Source organism: Micromys minutus (genome assembly GCF_963924665.1).
Source record: "Micromys minutus genome assembly, chromosome: 28".
NCBI lineage: Eukaryota > Metazoa > Chordata > Mammalia > Rodentia > Muridae > Micromys > Micromys minutus.
This window is the reverse complement of record NC_137963.1, coordinates 2,314,258-2,321,526: the sequence shown is the minus strand read 5'-3', so window position 1 is coordinate 2,321,526 and position 7,269 is coordinate 2,314,258. Positions and strand designations below refer to the sequence as shown.

The following is a 7,269-nucleotide window of genomic DNA, read 5'->3' as shown; positions in this document are numbered from 1 at the left end:
CAATACCAATATTCCTCAAAATATTCCATATAATAGAAACATACGGAACACTACCTAATCAAAAAAATGGGGTATAGAAGTAAACAAAAATTCACAGCAGAGGAATCTTGAATGGCTAAGAAGCACATAATAAAATGTTCAAAGTCCTTAGTGATCAGAGAAATGCAAATTGAGATTCTATGTTACACAAATCAGAATGCCTAAGAGATCAAAACCTCAGGTGACAGCACATGTTCGCAGGGATGTGGAGAAAAAGAAACACTCTCATATTGCTGGTGGAATTTCAATCTGATACAACCACTCTGTAAATCAATCTGGAGGTTCCTCTGAATATTTAGAAATAGGTATACCTGAATACCCAGCAAGACCACTCTTGCAAATATTCCCAAAAGGTGTGCCACAAGGCCACAGGGGCACATGTTTCATCCAATATGTTTATACTAGTCTTGCTTGTGATAGCCAGAAGCTGGAAAGAAACCTAATGTCCCACAACAGAAAAATAGATACAGAAAATGTTATTCATTGACACAATGGATTACTACTCAGCTATTAAGAAAAAGGACATCCTGAGTTTTGCAGGAAAATGGATGGAGCTAGAAAATATCATCCTGAGTGAGGTAACTCAGACCCAAAAAGATATACATCATATATACTTTCTAATAAGTGGATATTATCCAAAAAATTAGTACAAAATGCCCAAGATACAGTCCACAGAACTCACAAATTTCAACAAGCTGAAGGGCCTAAGTGAGGACTCCTCCATCCCACTTAACAGGGAGATGAAAGCAATCACAATGGGGGAGTGAGGGAATCACCTCGGTAGGAAAGGGAATAGGGGTAACAGGGAGAAGTGGGGAACATGATCTGGTATTGGGTGGGGGGAAAACACTGAAGTCCTGAGGGTCAGCAGAAAGAATGGAAATAGGCATCCTTAGGAGGTTGGAGATTGGAGGGACTCTCCAGAATATATTAGAGACCTGGGAGGTAAGGGACTCTCAGGACTCAAAGATAGGAACCCTAGATGAAATGCCCTACAGTGGGGAGAGGAAACTTGTAGAGACTACCTCCGGCAGAAAGACAGAGCATCAACTGTGGGATGGGGTTGCCATCCCATCTGTCTGAAAGAACTACAGTGATGGAAATGGAGAGGAATCTGGGGAAACGGAAGTCCAGCATCAGGCCCAAAGCAGGATCTAGCTCAAGGGAAGACTCCAAGGCCTGACACTATTACTGAGACTATGGATCAGTCACAAGAAGGGCCTATCATGACTGCCCTCCAAAAGACCCAACAAGCAACCGAGTCAGATGCAGATATTTGCACCCAAACAATGAACAGAACCTGCTTATTCCTGTGGTTAAAGTAGGGAAATGCTAGAAGCAGCCTGGGAAGCGACCAGCCATCTCAATTAACCTGGACCGCCAAGATCTGTGACACTGAACCACCAACCAGGCATCATATACCAGCTGATATGAGTACCCCAACACATATACAGGAAAGGACTGCCGAGTCTGGGTTCAATCAGAGAAGATGCACCTAACCCTCATGAGACTGGAGACCCCTGGTAGTTTGGAGGTCCAGTGGGGTTATGGTGGGGACATCCTTGTGGAGACAAGAGAGCAGATAGATGAGTTAGGATGGGGAACAGTCCAAAGGTGGACTAGGAGAAAAATAAAATCTGGGTGTAAAAAAATGTTAAATAAAATTTTTAAAAAGATAGAAACTATAAATTGCAGCCTCTTGTGATTACATTGTAAATGTTTGTTTTCTTTTTTTAGTGTTTATTTTTACATCAATTTTTTTTTTTAAAAATGTGTTACTGTTGAGTCTAAAATGACGAATAGCATGCAAAAATATAATTCACCTAGAAAATAGTGCTATCAGTGTTAGATAGCTGGTTTATCCACTAGTGGTACATTTGGCCAGCTATGAATATTGCTAGATAATATAAGACATATGTAATCTGTTAATATATTTGATACATAATAATTTACATTTTTAAGCTAATTTTTGTTTCACATAGTTTTAAGATCTCTGGGAATAGAAAGAGCATTCTCATTTTCCTTTTGCGGCAGTGAAACAATCAGACCAGAAGAAATCTGTGAAAGGAGACGGTTTATTTCAGCTTACAGGTTTCAGGATTTTACTGAGGGAACTCAGAGCAAGAACATGAAGAAGAAACTATGTGCAAAGGTTGTTTGCTGGCTTGCTTTCTGATTCTCCTCATAGCATCATTACACTTAAAGAACTTATTGGCCACCGTATAATTAAAGGCTACCTGCCTAGGGACAAAACCTCAAAGTGGTCCAGGTCCTCCTACATTAACTAAAAATCAAGATAATCTCTATAGATATGCCTACAGGTGAATCTGATCTAAGCCGTTCCCCAAATGCAGTTGAGTCTTAGCTGTGTCTCATAGGCAATTAAAGCTAGCTGGGGCAGATGGTAAGCCTTAAAGGCACTATGCTACATTCTAGAGAATAACTTCCCAAACTGAGCACCAATTAGGAGCACAAATCTGTGACAAGTTCTGAGAATAAATCTATAATTAAATATAATTTGTTGAACTTTATTTATAAACTTGTGAAAACCCTTAACTTTCACTCATTTTTTTTCTTTTTTTGACACCAGAGATTAAATTCGGGACCTCAAACAACACGAAGCAAGAATTCTAACTCAGTTACATTCCCCTTATCTGAAATCTGAGGAAAGCCAGTTCTTGAAAGGTACTGTGAAAATCCTCAGTGTGTATATATATATACACACACACACACACACACACACCATTTTCTCTAGGGGCTTTTATGCACACTGGATAAATGACAGCATTTGACATACTCTGGAAAAGACTACAAACATCTGAATGCAACATAAAGCTAAAAAAACGACAGTTTATGTTTGGACAACTAAGTGCTGATATGTGGATATCTGATATAAGTTGGCTAAAATATGGCTGACAGAGGACATCTCAGCAGACACCAAATAGCTGGGAAACTCAAAATGTAAGCAATGAAGACAACTGTAGTGTAACAGAAATTAACAAAATGTCGCCTCTGTGTTGGGTTTTGTATAAACACAAACGGGGTCGGAGGCCTTCACTCTTGTCTTTACTTTGCCACTGTCAGCCAGCCTCAACACCTTGAGTGCCTATGACGGTTTGTGGACTGCTCAGTGTGTGTGGCCTGTGTCCTCCTATGAATGGCCCATGTATTCTGTTATGTGCCTAGGTGCCTGCCAGTGCTTGACTTTCCAGGGTCTTCTGTATTCGTGAATGAATTGTGTCTGTCCTGTCTACAGATCTTCATACCCTCTTCAACCTCCCTGCCGCCTGGGACTATGTTCCCGGCTTCCCAGTTTCGACCTCACAAAAACTCTAAGAAACACAAACAAAGGGGAAGTGGACCTCTCAGTGTTTTATGAAAATCAATAAAACGAATTCATATGAAATTAACTGAAGTATGGTATTTATTTTAGTGACTATTTGAGCTACATTTTTTTTCTCTTTTACAACTTTATTTTTTAAAAAGAGGGATACATATAAGATTTTTTAAAGACATTTTGGCATAACACTATATGAATATATTTGTCAGTACTTAATTATTTTAGAGGTTTGATAGCATGCATTGAAATCCCACTAGTTACCATAAGCATGAAATACATGTAGGACAGAACGTAACATGAAAACAGTTTTCTTGGTGAGTATAGATTAAGCATAATGACATTTAAATACCAAAAATTGCCACAAGAAAAGACTATTAGATTAAACATGAAATAGGCAACTGATTTCATCCACATCTCAACTGACACACCCAGCTATATCTGTCAGAACAGCATTCTCAGGAAGTTTTCATTAGAGCATGAGAACCAATCAATATTGTGAGGTGGACGAAGCTTGGGATGGAGCAGTTACGAATCTTAAATCCATGGCAGCACGATTTTAGTAAAAACTTAAAAATGAATAAGTGGTACCCATCAGGAAATGCCTTAATGAATCCCTACCAGGAGCTTAAAATACTAACAATTTTATCTTTAAAAAAGGAAAGAAATAAAAAGAACCATCCCCGGAACAAGGAAGGCTCTCAGTGAGCCTGCCCCTGCCTAGTTCTCCCTGGCTCCAGAGCCTTCTGTAGAGGTTTCAGCTGCTCACTGGCCCCTCTACCAATCCTGGGATAGCATCCTTCCCCACCTCTTGAGTAAGCCTACTTTCCAGAGGATCAGACATGTATCTTAACTTCTGCTTCAGAGAAAGGAAGAATTAGGCCCACAGACCCTCTGCCAGGCACTCTAAGCAAGCACACGGCCTACCCAGATTTAGTGTGTCCAGTGTCCAAAGAGACAGCACATGCAACTTGCCGAAGGAGCACCAGGGCCCGTGAACTACGCGGTGGGAGCAGGCTAGGTAGGCTGTGGGTGCAGGTCCACACTCTTTCACACCACTCACTGCAGAATGCCACGCCCACAGGCCTCAGTTCAAAAGCACACTTGCCAAACTCCTGACTCACACGCCAGAAGTATGCAGTGAAGGAGAGGGCATGGGATTAGCCTGTTGCTCCTGGGCTCTCTGCAGGCCCAAAGCCCCGGACTCCCCATAGTTAGTTGCTGTCATTCTTGATAACGACCTCTAATCCGTGGTGCCGCAACTGAGCTCGTAGTCGTAGGTTCTTGTTTTTAAGATCTTCCACCTGATGTCGAAGCACATCATTGTCCAGCTGCAACTGATCTAACCCCTGCAGTTCTTCAGACAGGCGGCGGTTGCTCTGCCGCAGCTCCTGGATATAATCACAGGCTTTGGACAGGACTCCACCTTTACTCTAGTCTGGGATGATTTCGGACAGCTGTACAATCCAGTTGTTGATCTTTTCCCCGCGGCGGCGTTCCACTTCATTAAGTTGTCCTGGGAGCCTCTGACTGGGGGAGGGGAGGAGGGGGGATCCTGGGGGCAATGGATCGCGGGCTCCCTCCCTGCAATACTTCTTGTGGCGACATCATCACAAAGAACTGACCTGTGCTGGGTGGGGTGTCCTGCCCCAGTAGTGCCTCTGAGCCCTGGGTGGTAACAACAGAGGTTGTGCTCCCCGATGTGGTGACCCCCCCCCCGGACCCATCTCCCACCGCAGCGCTGGGGAAATAAGTGGAATGCGTCTCAGCTGCTGTTCCCTTCGCATCAAAGGCATCATCACTGGTGAAAGCTCCCTGGATCACTGCCGGGGTCATAGACTGAGTGGCAGGGTAGCCACTGATGGCGCCAGAGTCCTCTGTCTGGCTATCCAGCTGCCCCTTGGACACCTTGATCACCCTGTACATCACCTGGCCCCCATTCTCAGTTCGAAAGACGTACTTGACGTTGGGGTCAAGGAAAGTGGCAGCTAACTAGATGCTGGCGCTAGCTATACTAGTTGGGTCCTCTCCAGCAGCTACTGCACCTTCCTGAATCTGCACGGTCCCCTCTTCAGCTTCAGCTGTTTTCTGCTGCCCCTTCATCTCTCTGTGATGGGGCTCATCCGAGGCACTGGTCTTTTTTTTTAGAGGACTTCGTATCTCCTAACTCAAAGGCCTGAATGCTAAATCCGGCCCAGGCCAGTTCAGTCACCAATTTCCTCCAGCAGCGTTCTCCATCTTTAGATCTAGGTCTCTCCATAGACAGCTGCTCATGCGCAGTCCCAGCCTGCGGCCATATTGGTCGCGTTAAGACTCTTACATGCCAGACTTGGCAAAGACTTCTTCTTAATCAATACCACCAGAGCAAGAGGAAGATTGGGCCCATGATTAATTTCATGTTGTACTCAAGAGAACCAAACAGATGAGTATATTTTTCTCTATAATCCCTTTCCCCAGATGTAATTACAAATGGAATTGATCAACTCATGTGTTTCTACTAAGGCTGAAGCGGGCACATTAAAGCTGCTAGGCTGTGTAATAACTTAGTTCACATCAGCAGTCCTCCAAGCTATGGGGAATTGGATAGTAGAATCTTATTTTAAAAAGAAAACATGTTCTCTTCTCCAAGTTATTCCTTCTTGTCAAGATTAAACAGCTTCCTTTCTGTCATCTTTGTGGGACCTTGTGAGGAAAAGCTAAGAACCGGACATTTATCAGCAGCATGTTAGCTAGGAGACTAGGTTGGAGTGATAAACCTGAAGACGTCCCAGTTGCTGTATACTTAGTGTCATGGCTAACCAGCTGCCATGTCTTCGAAAGGTAGCATATAGCTAACAGAAATTTACAAAATTGCATATGACCATCTTGTAAAACAGTTAGGCATTGTCTAGAAATTATAATTCCAATCAATATCAGCAGTTATTTCAAATTGTAAATATGATTTTTTTTCTGAATAATGCCCACTAACAAATAGAAATCTGTCCTGTTTCTTATTAGACAACCAACAGTAAGGTTATTTTGAAGCCAACAGAAGCAAAATAAATGCCCCAGATAGGTATTTATGAAGCTGGCTTACTAAATAAGGGAAAATGTCAGTGGGAATGTTTAATTAAAATGTAGCATGCTGTCTATGATCTCCTAAGAAGCACATCTGAGCCACTGTCATCACAGATACTAAGATCACATGCTTCTGTCTCCACCCAAGAGGATGATCATCCAGAACAAAGAGCTGGGCTCTAAGTACTGTCACTAACACACTTGTCAACCTGGAGACACGAGAGAGACCCATGTCATTACTCCATGCTTTGAAAACTTAAAACCAGCTTACCTGTTTTCCAAGGCATGCATGTCCCATTTGCTGCCCTCCAGTGTCGTAATTCATGGTACAGCTCTGGAGTTTCCTAAAAAATTGGGGCTTGTGTAGATTGCACATTTCCTCTATGTTTTAAGGATCGGCATATACTCTGATCCAGTGAGATCCAGGGCTAGTATGGCTGATTGCACTATAAATTTCCTTCAAGGAGCTTTAGTGCCCTGTTCTACACATATCCTCAGCCAATGAGCAGTTCATCACAGCACTCTGAAGCTAGAGCTTGCCGCAGTATGTGTTATTATGCCACTGTGGCCTTCCTCGTGGCCATTTATTTTGCAGAACCAACAGTTCCAATGTCTAATCGCTGACTAAAGTGGTGCAGATGCACAGTTATGCTTGCCAGGAAGAGCTATCATTCTGGGTGGCAACATTCAAGTTGTGCAAAAACCTCATGAAGTCTGCAAGAGAAGGATTGGTGGGACAATGTGAAAACTCAGGAGGCAATTAGGTAAATGTTAGAAACTTTGAACTTGGGGAGAGCCCTGTAATCATCCCTGAACCAGCAAAGATGAAAATATAG

At 42.9% G+C, this 7,269-nt stretch overlaps 1 pseudogene across 1 annotated transcript; it reads right to left on the bottom strand.

The window, feature by feature from the left end:
- Nucleotides 1-4,590: 4,590 nt before the first annotated feature.
- On the bottom strand, nucleotides 4,591-5,479 carry LOC308438656 (upstream stimulatory factor 1-like; annotated as a pseudogene). Its single transcript has one exon. The product of its transcript is annotated as an upstream stimulatory factor 1-like (transcript).
- Nucleotides 5,480-7,269: the final 1,790 nt, after the last annotated feature.